The sequence below is a fragment of the Rhinolophus ferrumequinum genome, chromosome 21, assembly GCF_004115265.2.
Source record: "Rhinolophus ferrumequinum isolate MPI-CBG mRhiFer1 chromosome 21, mRhiFer1_v1.p, whole genome shotgun sequence".
In the NCBI taxonomy this organism is placed as follows: Eukaryota; Metazoa; Chordata; class Mammalia; order Chiroptera; family Rhinolophidae; genus Rhinolophus; species Rhinolophus ferrumequinum.
Window position 1 is genome coordinate 29,526,151 of NC_046304.1, and position 19,916 is coordinate 29,546,066.

Consider the following 19,916-nt stretch of genomic DNA (forward strand, 5'->3'; position numbering starts at 1 on the left):
ACACACACACACACACACACACACTCGGAAAAGCTCTTTCTTGTCTCAGGACCTTCACTCATGCTGTTCTCTCTGTCTTGAGTGCATATCCTTCTGCTCTTTGCATTGCCGACCTGTCTTAATTTGCAAAGTCATATCTTCAGAGATGCTTCCAGGATCATGTTAAATAAATTTTTCCCTCTCTTCTTGCTATTCTCTATTAATGTGTCTTGTGTATTTCCTTCATGGAACTTATCATCACTTATTATTATACATGTACTTGTGCGTGTGTGTGTGTGTGTGTGTGTGTGTGTGTTTATTTCTCTCATAAGTGCAGTGTTTATTTCTCTCATTTATGCACCAATGTGTACCCACTGTCAATATTGCCAGGCACATAGTAGGCACTCAAGGTTATAGGAGTACGAGTGTGAGTGCATGTGTGTATTGTATGTACATTGTTTATATTGAACTGAATGAAAGAATGTCTCGACAAGCCAAGAATTACCCTGTATATCTCCCTTATTAACTCTAGCCAGCTGAAATTAGGTTATAATGAACATTAAGGACAGCTTCAAAGGGAAAAGAGGTTCCACTCAGACAATGTGAAACTTAATGAGAGATGATTGGACACAGTGGAGGATGTGTCTGAGAGGGAAGAACATGATGCTGACTTGGGAACATGTATCACTGCTGAAAGCATCACTCAGTTCCAGTAACAGGAAACTGTAGAACAGGCACAACTCTTAGAGTCTAATTGTTTGCGCTGTAAGGTGGGAAGAAAGGAAAGAAAGAGGAAGGAAGGAAGGAAGGAAGGAAGGAAGGAAGGAAGGAAGGAAGGAAGGAAGGAAGGAAGGAAGGGAGGGAGGGAGGGAGGGAGGAAAGAAAAACAGGGTACAAAATGTTTTAATGTTTTTATTGCTAAGCAATCAAGAACAATGCATCACCAGGGAAGAGAGAAATCTAACGAAATACTTGGAAGACTTTACTGCTGGAACTAAAGTGATTTGTGCTGGTCTTTGAGAAAGGTCTTATTGAATACTTGGCTACCAGTCCCCAGCCCCTGGTGACAAAGACTGTGTATAAATTTTGCATGTATTTTTCAGCAAGAACTGGTCACACCACTCTCCTCTCTTTTCCTGGTGTTGCCTCTAGGAGTCCGTGCCTACCCACAGTCTCAGCCCACATTGTGTAGGACGTCTCAAACCTGTGACTGTTGGACTCCTGTACTTGCCAACATCGGCCCTGGGTATGCCAGTGTTTCATGTGTTTCCCTGACTTCCTTCCAAAGGGCAGAGGAACCTTAGAATGAAGGTCATAAAAAACCAACAGTATTCCCAGATCTGTATGCACCAGGTATTTTACATGAATTAAACCAGTTGATCCTTCAGAAAACCCAGTAAGGAAACGATTATCCCAATTTTATATGCGAGGAAGGCAAGGCTAAGACGTGTTATAGCCTTTTTCTCTGTCACACAGCTACTAAGAGGTTGTGTCTGTTCTACTTGATTATAAAACACATGATCTCTCTATATAGGAACTCGCAGCTACAAGGCAGGCGCTCTTTTGAGATAAAGAAAACTACCTCACTACCTCACTGCAGCCAGAATGGTCTTTTTAAAAACATAGACCTAATCTTGTAACTCCCCTACTAAAAACACTTCCTGAATTGGCTCCTGCCCACCTGGAGGTCTCACACACACACCACACACACACACACACACACACACACACACACACCATTCAGAGTTTCATTTACATGACTACTTCTCTTCAACCTTTCCTATAACCCAAACCAGTTGTTTTCCAAATTCAGTGTTTGTACAAATTATCTGGGAAGGTTGTTAAAATGTTTAATTGCTAGACCTCACCCTCAGAAATTCAGTGATATCAGTGGATCTGGGGAGGGGATCAAAATCTTCATGTTAAACAATCACCTGAAATGATTGTTATGCAGGTGGTTCCAAGGATTACAACTGAGAGGTAGTCCAGGTTATAGAATTCCATTACACCCTTGCCGTCCTGTCCTCTGGTAGCACTTTCATTCAACATTCTTTCATTTGACAAATACTTGTTAAGTACTCATTACATCCCAGGCATTTTTCTAGGCATTGGGGATACAGCAGTAAAAAAATGCAAAGTTTCTGCTCACGTGGAGCTTACACTCTCGCTGGAGTAAAACCAAAACGTAAACCTATGGTCACATGATATCAGGTAGCCAAAAACAGTATAAAGAAAACTAAAGTAGGGTAAGGCGATTGTGGTAGGAAGCTAACGTAGTATTATTATTTGTTTCATATTTTCTCCTCAAAGCAAAAGGCCTCATCTGTGTTCTTCACCTCCACATCCTAAGTATCAGGGACTTGGCCCTCAATAAACATCTGCAGAGGTTAGAATAGGACTACTTTCCAGATGCTAGAAATAAGGACCCTTACCGTGGCCTTTTACAAAGCTAAGGGAGACGTCGTGATGCCTAATGCTGCCACCTAAAGCGGCCTAGGTAAACGCTCCAAAGTAGCACTGAGTGATGTAGAGCAGAGAAACTTAAGTTTTATCACAAAAATAGAATAATAGGATTTCCACTTCTAACCAAAATGGAGTAACTGGGGACTCGATTTACCCTTCCACCACATAACTAAAAAATAAAAACGGGACAGATGTATGTGTATGTATATCTCCATGGTTTTCAGGCACTTGACATCAGACAATGCAGGACAGAGATCCCTGAAAGTCAGCAAAGAAACAAGTTCAGTGTAACTGTCCCCATTTACTACCTGAAGAGATCTCTCAGGCAGCCAGCATAAGGAGGTGGAACCCAGGCTGAGTTCCAGTATCTTCCTGAATTGAGAACAAAGAGCTAGATGTTTAGTGATATTTAAATACTAGATAAATTCTGGGTAAAGAACTTGGAATTTGGGGAGTAGAGTTTACTGCATTAACTTATTCATGTAATTAACCTTCAGTGGAAATCCACTTATTAATCCATAAGAAGAAGGAAATGACCCTTAGGTCATATATAACTCTAAAATCTCATGATTCTATGTTAGTCACAGAAAATATAATTTTATAGCAAAAGGAATATTTGGGGCATTTCTCTAAAGGTAATAAAGACTTATAACATACATTGTTTTTTAAATAAGAGAATAAAATTACTTATGGGATCTTATGAATTGATAACGTTGTGGCTTTTGTTACGATCCTTGGAAACTGATGTTTTCTGCTGAGCAAGGAAAAGATTTGAAATTATGTCATCTATTTGTTCTAAAATATACTTAGAGAAATCCATAGTGTTCCATTCAATAGAGGTCAATATTTTATCAGTGAGATAAAATAATTTGGGAATTCCCCAGTTTAGCATCATTGTCTACCTTTAGTTCTACGTGGACTAACATCCCTTGCTTATACACATATACACACTTCTTCAACCCCACCCTTCTCGACATTATAATTTTTGAATAAGCCAAAATTAAGTGGTAATAATATTATGACCATGCAAATATTGTCACAGCTGCAACTCAGGAGGATAGGAGTTGGGAAAGCTGTGTACGTGAAGTCAATAGGTAAAATAATATCTAAAATTGAAAAAAAAAGTCAGCATTTTTCACCTTATTTAGAAATATGGAGATAAAATTCAAAGGAGTCAACTAAGAGTTGAAAGTTTTTGCTCCTGGGGAACATGACCCAATGTTAGGGAGCAGAAACTTTGCAGTCCTATTTGATTTTTCTACAGTATGACTCTGCTTTTGTTTTATAATAAATTGAATTAAAAATTATAGTCACCAAAGAGCTTAATCTTCCCAGCAGCCCCTTCCCTGTTTTAGAAAAAATAACTTTAATTCAAAAATAATGATCTATTTGAGAAGCACATAATTTAGTCTGTCAAATTGAAAAAGCAAATTAGTGCAATATATATGTAAAACTTGGGACAAATTACAATCCAGGAATTCAGAACTCTAACCCCATGCCATTTGGCCAGAGAAGGTTGGCACATTGCACGTATATATATATATTTTTTTTTTTTCAATTTTGTGTTTATTATCATGCTTCATTTCCCAAATTATTTGGAATTGAGAATGCATATTGGAATTTAGCATGGCCATCTTTGGATCAGTAAAAACTCTTTAGTCATATTTCCTCTCTGTTCATTGTGAACAATGAAAGGAGAAAAGATTGAGAGAATATTGTGCATATATAAATCTATACACCAGTATTTAATTTCTAATCTAAAACCCAGTCTTTCTTGTAATCTGCCTTCATGGAGTGGAGAAAACAAAGATAAAAGGCACTGTAGGCCATGTATTTTCCTGGTTTCAACACAAAATTATAGTTATGGAAATTTTTCCGTACAGATTTCTTTACAACTGGTTGTGAAGAACAAATTTATTCTAAATGACAAAGCGCATATTTGCTGCTTTTCTTTCTGCAATTAAGGAAACGTAAGCCTAATTCTCTATCAATGCAATAGACAGCAAAAAAAAAAATAATAATTCTCTACTATTTTATCATCTATGCTGCTGAGTTATTGTTACAGGTTAGTTGAATCGCCAGAAAATTATCCAAAACATTTATTCAGAGCCTGAAAATATTAGACTGAATAAGTAAAGTACAGATATTGGGGAAAAAATAACTTAAAAACTAGCGAAACTATGTCTTCTTAGCAGTGCTGCCATATGTTCTGTGAATCTGACTATTGATAGTAGGACACAATAGAAAAGAAGACTGGGATCGAGGATTTTCATTCTGGATCTGCCACTCAAATGTTATTTGGCTTGTTCAATTCCTCTCTCTGTGCTTTATTTTCTATCTGTAAAATGAAGGGACCTAACTGGATTATCTTTCAAGTTTCTTTCAGGTCTTAGGAGAATACAAAAGATATATTAGAAACATGACAAGAATTTCCTCTTTCTCTACTCACGCATCCCCCGGATTGGTTTATATAATTATAGGCAGGCATTTGAAAACCCTATAGTCTCCAAGGATCTGATCATCAATTACAGCAGGAAATAGGCAAGTCTAATTTAAGCTACATCTTAAACGTCCTCAGCAGGACTAAAAACTTGGATGCATCTCAATTATCCCCACAAATTAAGGTTGTGGTGTCAAGAATAATCCAAAATGCTTCCTCTTAGCTTTGGAATCCATTCTAGCTATTGGTTTACAAAGAACTCAAATTATCAGGTTGATGCAAAAGTAATTGTGGTCTAAAAGGTTAAAAATAATTGCAAAAACCCCAATTACTTTTGCGCCAACCTAATAACACTGTGGTTTATTCAGGCTGATTTTTAAATTTATTGTCATAATTACAAACTCAATGATTTGAGCCACGCTAGATAGAAGAGACACTGTCTTTGAACTTGACATACCCCTTTAATTTCTAAGGGCTTGTTCATACAGAGATCTAGTTCCCATGGTAATAGAGGAGACCACTGTGGTGTCTGCTCTGCTCACAAGTCCCTCTTCTCTGAGAACAGCTCTCCACTCTGATTCCCTGGGTCAGAGGGATGGGACTCTGAAAGCCATGTTTTAGTTACAGTAAGGCCATCGCCCAGAACTCAGCTGATTGGCAGTGGCCGAGCACCAGAATTAAATTAAGCCAATCAGAACTCTTCCTTTGGACTTTACAATTGTGACTGAGAGAGTAAAGTCTTAATGTGTGTTCCGTTATATGAAAACTATATAAACTTGAGAACCTGGGCACAGGCGTTATTTTACAAAGGAGTAGATAAGTGGCAGAGAGAGCTGATTTGCAAAAGACAGCAAAATGAAAAGCATTTGCAGAGAGAAGTGGAAACAAAATATAAAGGCTGTTTTCTGGGCTCCTTATAGCCTTCTAGTCACTTTTGATTTACTGCTACATTGCTGCCATTTGCTTCCAGGCCAACCTTCTATGCCATTAAAGTCTCCCTTTTGCTTAGACTAATTCAAATGAATTTCTATTATTAGCAACAACAACAACAAAAAATGCTGCTATTCAACTGACTTTTCTTCAACTGAATTGAAAGTTATAATGGGGAAATCTCTTTGATTGCTTTTTTCGTTTTTCAAATTAACTGGTCATTTGACCAGACAGAGAAGTGGCCTGGTATCAGAGAGTCCCAGATAATTAAAAAATGATTGCACATTTAAAAATGTTATCTTATTTTCTGTGCCAGTCTCTATTCTCTGAAGTTTAAGCTTTATTGTATAACTAGAATGTTGTACTTCACTTATAAGGTCAATAGAGGGTCACAGCACTGGAACTTTTTATTGTAATATCCACCTGCATTCCTGAATCAGGCACAAATTAACTCATAACAATTAATTATTTTCTGAAAACAATGGCAAAATGTTCCTGGGAAGAGATGAACCAAACAGCCATTGGAGCATCTTGGCTGCCATTTGTTCACTACCTCCAGAGAGCTGCAAGTCACACATTCCTTTCTGAAAAAAATTGAAATTCCAAAACCTTTGGAAAAAAGGCAGCAGGTGCTGTTACGCAAAGCACACCAATATGGGTGTTCTGAGTCCAAGACTTTACAACTGTCTTCATTTGTTTGGATCTTGGTCTCTTCATCTCTTCCATGAGACCCATAGGCCAAATGTAGCCCAACAGACCACATGCTAAGACCTCCCTTTCTCAAACATGTTGTTAAACTATTTGTGCTTCTATTTTCTCATCTGTACAATGGGGATGGTCATTGAATCTCTTTTATCAGGTTGTTGTGTGGCAGCTATTACATATAAAGTGCTTAAATGAGTGCCTGTCACACAGGAATGCTCAATTAATTACAGCTGCTGCTGTTGTTATTTTTATTATTCCTGAGGATTTTGTCAACAGACTAACTAGTGATGGGTGTCTCATTGCTATTATGCCTGACCACGGTCAACTTTCATAAATTTCATGAGGTTTGTTGGACAAGGTTGTAATTATAATCAAAGCTGAATATAATTAATGATAGTATTTTGAGACACTCAAGTTCAATTCCACTAAAAATAAATCATTAAACTGGAATAGCTTAAAGCATTATTGAATAAGGAAGAATAAAGCTGACTGAAGCCTGCAGGTAGTACCTGACTCTTTTTTTTTTTTTTTTTTTTTTTTTTTGCTCATGGCCAATATTCATGCTACAAGAATAACTTACCATGTAGCCTTTACATGCCTAGACTTCAAATCATGAGGAAAAACTGTTGAAAACACATGGACAAAAGAAAAGAAAACACACAGCTATATCCTATTTGGTTGAGTTTTAATATTGCTTCGAAGTCAGACATTCTGAGCTTCCATGGTTTGGGCTCCAGAAAATTCTGAGCTGGAAAGCAACCACTTCTATGGTGATCCAGAAGAAGAAAATTACTATCTAGAACAAGAACAGACTGGTTTCTTCTGCACTCTTGCAGAGTAGCATCAGATCAGAGATAATGCTATTTATTTAGAAAAAAATATTCATTGTATTGAAAACGCATTGTGAATGCCCACCCCCACCCTACCTCAGGCCGTAATCTGGAAGGACATGAAATATTAGAAGCAAATCGCTCTACACAAGTGAGAATTTTGAATCTCAGCAGGTCACCCAGGCAAGATGATACAAAGAGATTAGAGATAAGCAGAAGATAGGAGCTTCAAGAAGGAAAGCCAACCTTCGCATAACCTCATGTAACCAACAAGTAGCCAGAAATTTCAGGACAATGATATCTCTTGTTCAGTTTTAAGCTGTTGTCCACATAGTGCTATGCTATAATCCCTTCAGTTACTGCAAAGCTTCAGTGAAAGAAAAAGAAAAACAGCAGAAACCAAGAGCAATAGTGAGGAAACTCACGGCAGCATGGACACAGACATGGAAACACCACAAAAATCCACAGGTGGGATTTCCCCACAACAATAGCTCATTTGGAATTTAAAATAAAAGTGGACTCCAGAAGGTGAGGGGTCTGGGACGTCCACACCACTGTCACTTGGGTTACATGTGAATGATCCATTCCTACACAATGGAGAAATACATCTTCCACATGATGGCAAATATCCCTGAATGTTATCTTGTGGTCTTTGAGTTTATCTTACCATTGTCTGATTTGTTTAGCTCTTGCTTGGGCCCCATTCAGGACTATTATGTTCTCTTAGTTTATTATAGTTACACTCCACTTCTTAAACAATTGTGTATACTACAGGTCCACGTTTACGTGACACAATGCCTGAGTACTGATGGGCAGTCAAAATTAAAGCAGTTTATACAACATAGAGTGGTATTCCAAAAGAAAAAAATCATTTAAGTGTTTTTTTGTCCTTTGGTGTAAATTTCTCTTCAGTATGTAGCCAATATGAAATGACATTCAAAACTTCATCAACACCAAAAGTTATGCATCAAGACATACATTTATTCCGCAAATATTTATTGCCCATCAGTCATATGACTGACACTGCTAGGAGGAAGGGTCAGAAAGAGAAATACTAAATGGTCACAATTTAGTTAGGGAAAGAGAAACGAAAGCAAAAATGGAGGCCTACGTGTACACAATGCAAAGACAATGTAAAGAGATGTAAAGGACTCTGGCTTGAGGAGATGCAAAAAATTCAAAAGAAGGTGACAACTGGAGTAAGTTTGGAAGACTTCATGGGGTTCACCAAGGCAACAGGAAGGAAAAGGCATTCTGGGAAAGCAAAGGCATGATGAACCTATGAGCAATCACCACTTGAATAGGAAACAATGGGAAACTTGATACGTGGGGAAATCAGAAGGAGAATGGGGAAAGGCAGGCAGTGCTGGGATTCAGAAGGTCCTTGCATGACTGAGACGCTCTGCCTTGAATCTGAGAGATGGCGATCCAGCAAAGAAGATTAATAAAAACCAAATGATTAAGAAGATATGTTGCTTTAGAAAGATGAGTTGGAAGGAGACAAATATGGAATCTTGAAGTCCAGAAAGTATGAACTACAATAATGACTGTGGGAGCAAGAAGATAGTATCCCATTATCATGGGATAGGTCAGAATAGGATGCCTCTGCTTTATTCCCTGAGACTGGATGCTTAAATCTACTTGTTAAACTTGCCTAAGGGAAGAGGGTAAAAAAAAAATTTACTTTCATTTTTCTTTCCTGGACAATTCCCAAATGAGGAGTTCCATATCTAAGCAATTTTTTTCTGCTTTCCTGAATTTTTAACTGCCTCCTGGAGCCATCTGCATTAATTCGTTCTACAGCCTCTTAGATTCCCGACTGAATTGCTAAGCAGAAAACCTTCAGCCTCCACTAAGATTTCACCAAAGGAGGACCCTAGGGCTGGGTCTGCAAATGGCAGTGAAGGGACGAAGTCCGATCTGTCCTAAGGTTCTTGATTTGGAGAGCAGCACTGTTTCTACATCCCTGACCTAGATTGATTTATAATCCTCATCTCCCCACTCACCCCACCCCACCACCACCACTGACCTTTACTACCCCAGGCAATCTCTGGAACGCCAAGGTGTATTTCTATCATCTTTATATGCAATCCATCCGAAAGATATTTTGCCAAATCCCAATGAAGTTTAGAGATTCTTGTGGGGGATTTGCAAAGCTTTATTGTTTGTAGGTCAGATGCTCTCGTTTTGTTTCTCTTCCTTCAGTCAGACTTTGGGGGAGAGCTCAGCTTTCAGTTTGATGCTGAGTTATCAGTTAAACACCTTGTCCCCAAAGGGCTGTCTTAGAATCTTTCATGAATGATGCTGAAAACACTCTCAGTTGACTCAACAAGATGGACAAATAATGCACTCAATGAAGACTCATCTGCTATAGCTGGGCTGTATCTATATATACTAACTTATTTAGGAGGAAAGTTAAGTTTAAATATTGTATAAAATATTTTAACAGAAAAGTAGTTATGACCTGGATGAAATTCAGCTAATTATTTTCAAACCTAACTGCTTTTTTTGTTTATTTTCGAGTTAACCATATTGTTTTTTAATATCTGTGCATGGGTATCTCTTATTTACCATAGTTAGAGGAAACCTGAAAATGATGGTTCTGATCAATACTTCCTCTTTTTTCTTCAAAATAAATATTAAGGTCTGTATACTCTTCTTCAGGCAATTCTTCCTCTGCTAGAAAGACCTAGAGGAAACATCTGAAATTATCCCCTAATGGTGTAAATGGGATCACTAAACGAGGCCACTAAAACCCAGAGAGGTTAAGTGACACTCAAAGTCACACAGGAATTATGTGGTAGAACATGAATTCTACCCAGGTGTCCTGGTTCTTTGTCTAAATCTCTTTAGCTACTCTGCTTCTTCTTCCTCTTCTTTTCCCTCTTCTTCTTCTTCTCCTTCTCCTTCTCCTTCTCCTTCTCCTTCTCCTTCTCCTTCTCCTTCTCCTTCTCCTTCTCCTTCTCCTTCTCCTTCTCCTTCTCCTTCTCCTTCTCCTTCTCCTTCTCCTTCTCCTTCTCCTTCTAAGGAAGACTTTATTTAGAGCAGTTTTAGGTTTACAACAAAATTCACAGGAAGCTAAGAGATTTCCTGTACACCCCTTGCTCTCACACATGCTTAGCCTGTCCCATTATCAACCTCACTTCAACAGAATAGTACAATTTTTCCTAAAGATGAACCTATAGCGACACATCATAATCACCTAAAGTACATAGTTTGTCTTAGGGTTCACTCTTCATATTGTATATTCTATGGGTTTGGACAAATGTATAATGACATACATCCCTCATTATAATATCACACAGAGTATTTTCACTGCCCTAAAAACCTTTTGTGTTCTGCCTATTCATTTCTCCCCTACTCCTCAGCCCTGGAAACCACTGATCTTTTTACTGTCTCCATAGTTTTGTCTTTTTTAGAAATGTCGTATACAGTTGACCATTGAACATCACGGGTTTGGGCTGCATAGGTCCACTTCTACATGAATGTTTCCAATAAATATAGTCGGCCCTTCGTATCTGTGGGTTTTGTATCAGCAGATTAAGTCAACCTCAGATCAAAAACAGTTTGCATTCACAACCACTATTTCTCAACTGCAGATTCCCAACTGTGGATCGAGGACAGTATTTTTGATCCAGGGTTGGTTGACTCCACGGATGCAAAAGGCTGACTCTGGTTAAGTTTTGGGGCAGTCAAAAGTTACATGCAGATTTTCCACAGTGCAGAAGGTCAGTGCCCCAACCCCACATTGTAAAGGGTCCACTGTAGTTGGGATCACACAGTATGTAGCCTTTCAGATCAGCTTCTTTCACATAGTAATATGTATTTAAGATTCTTCCATGTCTTTTCATGGCTTGACAGCCCTCCCTTTTTATAAAAATGCTGAATAATATTCCAAGGGCTACACTCAGCAGAGGGCTAGCCAGACTGCACCACACACTTGGGTCTGCAGATGAGCATAGACGTTGGTTGGGACTATGACTTGGGCTATTTAGGTAGGAACTAGGTTGGCCAAGCCCTCAGTGCCAGGTGTTGGAGACCACTTCCTTCTCCAACACAGATTCCCAGGGGTGCAGCCCCGCAGACTCTGCTGCAATCCCCATGGGCAAGACTGGAATGGGGGCTCCAAAGAAGCAACCCACAATGCTGGCGAGGCTGAATGTTCCTGGGTCCCAGCCACCTTTTCCCACTGGATGAACCAGAAGTTCAGGGGACACCTCTCGGTGTGGTGCTGTACCAGCCTGGGGGAGGGGCAGTGCAGTCAGCGTGTGGCCACTTTTTTTACCCTTCTCATGTGGTCTGTCACCTCTCTGTGGTGCAGGAGTGCTTCAACCTCACCCTCCTGTCCTAGGGTTCTCTCAGTAGTGTCTCCTTAAGGAACAGTTTTAGTTGTGTTTCTTGTGAGGAGGAGAGAAGTCAGGAATAACCTATATTGCCATCTTGGTGACGTCGGTCCTGAATACTATTCCATTGTTCAGATGGACCACGGTTATTTATCCGTTCACCTACTGAAGGACATCTTTGTTGCTTCCAGGTATGGGCAATTGTAAATAAACCTGCTATAAACATCTGGGTGGAGATTTTTGCGTGGATAAAAGTTTTTGACTCCTTTGGGTGAATATCAAGGAGCACATTACTGGATCATAGAGGAAGAGGATGTTTAGTTTTCTAAGAAATTGCCAAAATGTCTTTCAAAGTGATTGTACTGTTTTTCATTCCCACCAGCAGCGAATGAGCGTTACTGTTCTCCACATCTTCGCCGGCATTTTGTGTTGTCAGTTTTCTGGATTTGGGATATTGTAATAGATGTGAAATGTTATTTCACTGTTACTTTCATTTACGTTTCTCTGATGACATGCTGTGAGCGACTTGTCATATGCTTATTTGCCATCTGTGTATCTTCTTTGATGAGGAGTGTCTGTTAAGGTCCTTGACCAATTTTTTTAATTGGGTTGTTTGTCTTCTTAATGTTGAGTTTTAAGAGTTCTTTGTATTATTTGGATAACAGCCCTTTTTATTTTTGCTTACATTTCTGTATATGCAAAGTACATTTTCTTTAAAATGCATTAGAAAAAGCAAAAAACAAGTAAGCTACAGGTATAAGACTTCCTCAAATAATTCCACCCATCTATGATGATATTCTAGTTAGTAAAAATCATAATTGTGTTGATTTGTGTGTTCATATGTGCAACCAACACTTGTCAGGCATTTATCATGTGCCTTGCCCCAGGCTAGGCACTGAGGATAAGAATGAGATAACACGATCCAAGCTCTTAAGGATTTCACAGTCCAGACATCAAGACACACTAAAATAATGGACAATATGTGCTCTAATACTGGGGTGTAAAAAGTCCCGGGACGCAGAGGAGGGAAGGCTGAAAAGTAAAGAGGACAATTTAAAACTCTGACTTATGGCTAGATGTTTTCCAGAGGAGGAAGAAAAGGTATTTTAGGCGGAGGTCAGCATGAACACACACGTGACGCTGTGGAGACGCAGACTCAAGAGGAAATGGGTGATAGTCTTCTGGGGCAAAGTAAACAGAGCCTGGTGTCTGCCACCCCTCAGCTAAAGGCTTTCTGAGGGTGAATACAAGGTTTTCAACCCTATACTGGTAATTCCCATCTCCAGTGATCTGTTTCAGGCTGGCCTAATTTTTCTGACAGTAAAGTGGTCTACAAGGGAAATTGCTGCTCAGGGGGTGCGCTCTCTTGGTAAGAGGTCACCTGAGGCATTTCTCTGCACGAAAGAAATAATACATCCCTGATTAGCACTGCCTACCTTCATCCCCAGGCAAATCTAAGAAAACACAATTTCCCTGACAGGTTACTTTAGTTAACAATAAGAATAGATGTGGGGAAAAGCCACAGACTGAGGAAAATTAAGATCCAACAGGGTGAGTGACCTTAGTCCTCTGGGCCTTTGTTTATAAAATTAGTGGATTACACTAGGTGATCTTCATCTGTTGTTTTTCTGACATTCCCTGTCTTCTGAAAAATGTGGCTCATTGTATCTTGACTGAATATAAAATGTTTGGTTCTTAGACCATATTCACAGGAGTTAATAGCTCTGGAACAACTGGAGAATCCCCACCAGGAAAAAAAAATGTTGTTTCTGGCTGTGGCAGCTTTTAGTCTCTGAATTTTCCATAGCAGCCAGAGATAATTGGCCCAAACAATTTTCCCTTTCTCTTCTCACATTTTTGGCAGAAAAAAAGCCTATATGAGATGGTAAATAGTGTAAATACAGCAGAATCACAAGTTATTCCTGCAACCTACTCCCACCAGCATTTTAAATTACAAATCTGCCAAACTACACATCAACCAAAAGACACTTTTTGGGTGCATTATGGAATTCAGAATATATCTTCTTCCTAAGTGATTTCATTTCTCAGGCTTTCGATAAAACGAGCTTACGTGTGCTGAGGCTTAGTTGACTGAGATGAGGAGAGAGGAGACCCTGGAAACTTGTGATATCTTGGGATTTGGACGTTCCCCACAGATGAGTCTAACAAGTGCACAGAAAAACAGTTCCTGGAAACAGAGGAGGAGATTGAGAGTATAGAGAGGGGAGAGAGAAATACAATTGATGCAAACTGTGAGTGGCCACTTGGAAAAAAAAAAATTAGTTTATTTTTTCAGTTGTTGCCAAAAGAATGTCACTGGTGATATAAAAAAGTGGAAAATGAGAAAACTCCATTATCATCCAAAAATCACTTGTCCATTTCCTGCTCTGCATGGGAAGGAAACCTGGAACACAACCCTCAGACTTACACGGGGTTATGGTCTTTTGGTGCCCTCTTCTGTTAGGGAGGGAAACTGCAGCTGCCTGTGCTGAGGCAAGAAACAAAGCCAACACGGAATTTGGCCCTAGGCCTGAGACTTAATAAATAAGTGTTAACTGATAAGGAGAAAGGACAGGAGAGAGCATGAGAAGGAGAGAGGGCACAGGAAATTCTCAAGTTCTTTCCAAGCCTGGAACCAGGGTTGTGTCCATAACTCAGAAAAAAGCACTGTTCTTCTGAACAATCCCACAGAGCTGAAAGATTAAATGGGTGAAATGCCTAATGGAGGACAGCTGTTGATATCACACAGGTAAAGAGTGTTTGATGAAAGAGGAAAAAAATGAGAGAGAGAGAGAGAGAGAGAGAGAGAGAGAGAGAGAGAGAGAGAGGTTAACTGGCCAAAACCATGCTTCCTTCCAGCCTGTCATCTTAGCAGAAATGTCTAATTCTGCTGCTACTCATCTAAAAGATTTTCATAATTTGCATCAATCCTCCAGAGATTTTCAAAAGTTTTATGTTTGAACTACTGACTAAGGTGACAAGAACTACTGTACTTTGACTTGTTATGGAGTCTTATAAATTCTAAATTGTTCTATAAAGGGTTCGTTGTGGTATTAGGCCATTTAAATCCAGAAACCTTAGAACCTGGTGTGCCTCGATTGGGGAATTTTCAATTTAGGGCAGATGGGAAATGCCTATTCCTCATAACTATAACAGGTTATTATTCCCCAGTTTGTTTCATTTTACTTAAAACTTTTTTTATGCCACAGTGGGTCATAGTTCAGTGACTGAACCAACCCTGTTAGTATCACCGTACCATATGTGCAATAGAGGCTGCTAATTGATGAGTGAGAAATCTTTTATGTTGACCTTTACCCTCCACAGCAAATATTTGATTCAGTACCAGGATGGTTGAGAGTACTGTGACTCCCTTGACAGATGTCTTGAAGTTACAAGAGTGTATCAGTTAGGTAAACGAGGCTGACATAATAAATAGACCAATAAAAGCTATTGTCTTGCCTGTGTAACAGAAGGGAGGGTTCCTTCTCAGCAGGCAGTTCTCCAGACAGCGACCCAGGGCCCAGCTTTCCTCCATCCTGTGGCTCTGCCATCCTGCAGGCCCTCATCACCATCCTCTGCATCTAGTTGGCAGAACCAACAAGCCCAGAAATGGCCTCCATCATTTGTGCTCGTTTTCCATTGGCCAGAGCTCAGTCATAAAACCACACCTAACTGCAGGGGAGGTAGTCACTGTGTGCCCAATAACAGGTTTTGGTGAATAAGCAAATTCTAGGCTATTGCTACCAGATCTTTAGAGGCCAATTTGTCCTCTACTTTCTGATAACTCAACCTGTTCAAATACCTCATTATAAATCATTCGTATCAGCCAATCACAAACACTTCTAAATGCTAGCCCTAGCCACATAGTACGTCTAAACTGCATTTCCCTTATCTATAAAATGCCAATATAACCATTATAATGTAACATTGTAAGGAACAAATGAACTAACATATGTAACGCAGTCAGCCTGGTGCTAGCCATTAATTAGGATGACCCCATTTAGTATTTCCTTCTTCCATTTGGCTGTTTCTTTTTTCGAATCAGAAAAGACCAATAAATCTCTATTGTATTTTCATTATGTTCGAAGTATCATATGTAGTAGATGTTTTATCCCTGCCCTCATTGAATTAAATCTGTTTTGAAGATGAGACATAAAACTGTTGAAAAGTTAAGTCCTAAGATGACTTATATAGAAGATTGAGCCATCAATAGAAGAGTTTTAACAAAGAAGTACGTGATTTTTAATTCCAAAATTAGTTGTGTGCATAATGGATTTTTCAGAGGAGAGATTTAATGTAAAACTTTATGGGAGAGGTAGAACTTGGATTTTGTCTTCAAGAGTAGATTTTAGATAAGGACAATAGGCAAGAATGAGCACAGAAGGCATTACAGGAAAGTAGGATGACTTAAAAAAAGAAAAAAAAGCAAGACATGGGGAAGGGAAGTAGGGAAAAGTTGAGAGATACAAAAGTTGAGAGACAGTGGTTGATACAGTTTTTCTAGATATGAGTGAATAATGAACAATGAAGCTGGAAAAGTAGGTTGGTGCTAATGGAAGGCTAAGCTAAGAACTTGTCCTTGTAGGCCGGTGACTAGCAAATCTAAATTTGCAGAAAAAGCCTTCGGTAGACAGGGTAGGATATATAAAAGGAGGTAGAAGTTAAAAGCACAGGCTCCAGAGCTACTGCCTAGATTCACACCTTGGCTCTGCCACTGAAAACATATAACCTTGGGCAACTTTTTCAACCTCTCTGTGCTTCAGTTTTCTCATCGATAAAATAAGGTGATACACTTTCATAGAGCTATTGTGAGGATGGAATGGCTCAATACATGTCAAGCAGTTGGAAGAGAACCTGGCACATAGTAAGTCAGTATCAGTTACCATGGTGATGAGAATGACAGTGGTGATCTGCCTCTTAAGGAATCCTTTGTTATTTCAGGATTGACCTCAATCTACCTTTACACGATTGCGACTAGCAATAGGACACTTTTCTCTCTTAGCAATAATGAACTCCCAGAACCACTGAACCCTTACACACCTTTAGATCTCATGTTTCCCATTTGGCTCCATGTAAGTAGACACGGGTACTTTGAAAGCCCAACCCAAAACATTGCTTTTCCCTGAAGCTAGGTGTGCTAGTTTACTAGGGCTGTCATAACAAAAGACCACCAACTAGATGTCTTAAACAACAGACATTTATTTCCCCACAGTTCTGGAGGCCAGAAGTCCAAGATCAACGTGTCAGCAGATTTGGTTTCTCCCTCTCTCCTTGGCTTGCAGATGTCGCTCTGTGTGTCCACATTCCCTTTTCCCTTAAGTCAGATTAGGTTAGCACCCACCTTAACAGCCTCATTTTAGTTTAATCACTGCTTTAAAGGCCTCATCTCCAAAGAGAGTCACATCCTGAAGCACTGGAGGTTAAGCCTTCACCACATAAAGGGGACAATTCAGCTTATACCTCTAGTCTAGGCTCTTTCTCCTCGTCATAATATTTTCTCTAATCCCTCGTCAAGGAGGTCTTTTTTCATCACCATTACCTCATAATAAAGTTTTAGACTTAATCAAGAAAGGCAGGAGGCATATTTGTGAATCGTTCATTTATCCATCCATTCCCTGAATATGTATCCAGTGCTTCCAATGTGCCGCGTTCTGGGCAGTGAGTGAAATAAACCCCCTGCCCTCATGAAACCTGCCTCCTAGTGGCTGGTGGTGTCATACATCTAACAAAATACATGACAACACTTAGAGTATGTCAGATGGGAACAAGCGTTCATGAAGAATAATAAAGCAGAATAAGGGACAAAGGAAGCACCCTAGAAAGGAAGGATGACAATTTTATAAGGGGTGGCCATGGAAAGCCTCTCTCCTACGGTCACAATTTAGCAATGACCTGAGGAAGTCAAGGAACAAGCTGTGCAGATAATGGCAGGAAGAACATTCCAGGCAGACAGGACAGCAAATGCTAAGATCCTGAGGTGAGATGGAGGGTCCAAGGGACAGCAAAATGGCTGGAGTAGGACAGGTGAGGGGGGAAGTACTTGGAAATGAGAGGAGGGAGGTAGGTTAGGGCACTGGTACAATGCCCTATCGCTGTTGTAAGAATGTAAACTTTTACTGGCGTGAAATGGGAAATCTTGAGAAGGTTTTGAGCAAAGGAATGACATGGTCTGACGTGTTTAAAAGGTTTCCTCAGGTTGTGTTGAGAATAGACTGGGTGGGGGGCAGTGGGGAAAGATGGAGTGATAGGTAGCCGCAAAATAATCAGGTCAGGAGGCAACAGTGGCTTGACACAAAGTGGAAGCTGTGAAGATCTTAAGAGAGGTTTAGATTCTCGATATATTTTGAATGTAGAGCCACCAGGGTTTTCTGTTATTCCATCTGGTGCTCATATCTCCCTCTGGGTTGCTTTTGGCATTGTGAAAATTAGCACCATCAAAGTTTCAGTTGCATCTGAACATTCTCTATATCTTGGAGCCAAGTATACATTTTAAACCCATGCATGTCCTCCCAAGTCCAATCTACTTATCAAAATAAATGAACACTAACATTACATAAATCCTACATTGGAAATTGGATAAAAAGTAGGCATCTTTAACCATCTATACCCTAATCACAGGTTATAAAAAGTCCAAAGTCAAAAGGAATGCAGAATGCCTCCAGATGGTATGATATTCGGATAAGGAAATACAGAATGTCATCATGGGTATGAGACATTTCTAACCAGAAAAGGGAAAGAGAACAGAAGAAAGGAAGGCAGACCAGGGAAGTGATGAAATTTGCCATCCTTAAAAATGAGTGACGGGCAGGATGCAATTATTTTTTTCCTTAACGGTTCTTGTCAATACGTTCAAAAGCAAGCTAAAAAATGGTTTTCTCTTCTAATTACTAAATTAAGAAGCTGTAGCTTTTGAGTTTTTCTTATTTAAGATGGATTTAGCATAGCTCTACTCATCTTTTTCATCCCTGATTTTTATTCATACAGTGAAATTTTAGATCAAGACAATTTTAGTAAGTAAAAATTATTATTACTATTACAGTATTATTTTTATTGAAACCTGACCATCCCTAAAGACCCTGGTTCCCCATCAGTCTTCTCAAACAAAAGCTGATTTTTTCTTCCAGACTCCATGTGGTAGGCTGAAAAATGGCCTTTTAAGAAGGCCACACCCGAATCCCTGATACCTGTGAATGTTACCATATATGGCAATTCTTGCAGATGGGATTAAATTCATGATCCTGAGGTAGAGAGATTATCCTGGATCCTCTGGGTGGGCTGAAAATGTAATCACATGTATCCTTGTAAGAGTGAGGCAAAAAGGAAGTTGTACACACACCCAGGAGATGCTGGCTTTGACGATTAGTGATGTGACCACAAACCAAGGAATAGCCAGTAGTCTCCAAAAGGTAACAGACACAAGGAAGAGATTCTCCCCTAGTATCTCTGCACAGAGTGCAGCCTTGCCAACATCTTGATTTTGGACTTCAGGCCTCTAGAACTGGGAGAGAATACATTTGTTCTGTTTCAAATCACAAAGTTTGTGTGAAATTGTTAGAGCAGCTGTAGGAAACTAATACACGTCCACATACTTCAGGACCTGCCGGTTAAGTGAGTGATTTGTTACCCTGAATTGTTACTTCTAAACGTGTTTTTCCCCTTTCTCCATCTAAATCCTGAGCTGGTGTGTTTACACTTGGGAAGGACATGTCATCAGACTTGGCTACCGGCCACCTCTTTTTTTAACTGTCAGCCAGCAACCTCCTGATCATCCTTCCTCCGTCATTAAGCATTTTAGCACTTAGTCACATCATTCTCTCCACTCTTATTCTTCATGCTTCTTGGAAATTTCAACAATACTCTGACACGGCAGATTTTTTACGACCTCAACTGAAAATGTATGCCCTTCACTCCACGTCAACCATATACACTCTCAGGGTCCTCCCTAAATCATGTCTTCACCAATAACCATAGCCCCTCCAAAATCTCAACTTCAAGCATGCCCCTCTGCAACCATCACTTCTAATTCTTCCAGAATATTTACTCTAATTCTCTACTCCAGTTCTCTTTTGACTACACAGGGACCACCATTGCATTGACTCCACCATTAATAAGTATCTACACACATACACCCCACATGCCCTCATTTTCCTCCGTATACAGCTTATAAGCTTTGCTCCAGTATTAGAACCATTTGCTTCCTAACACCCTGTTGTCCCTACCTTCTGT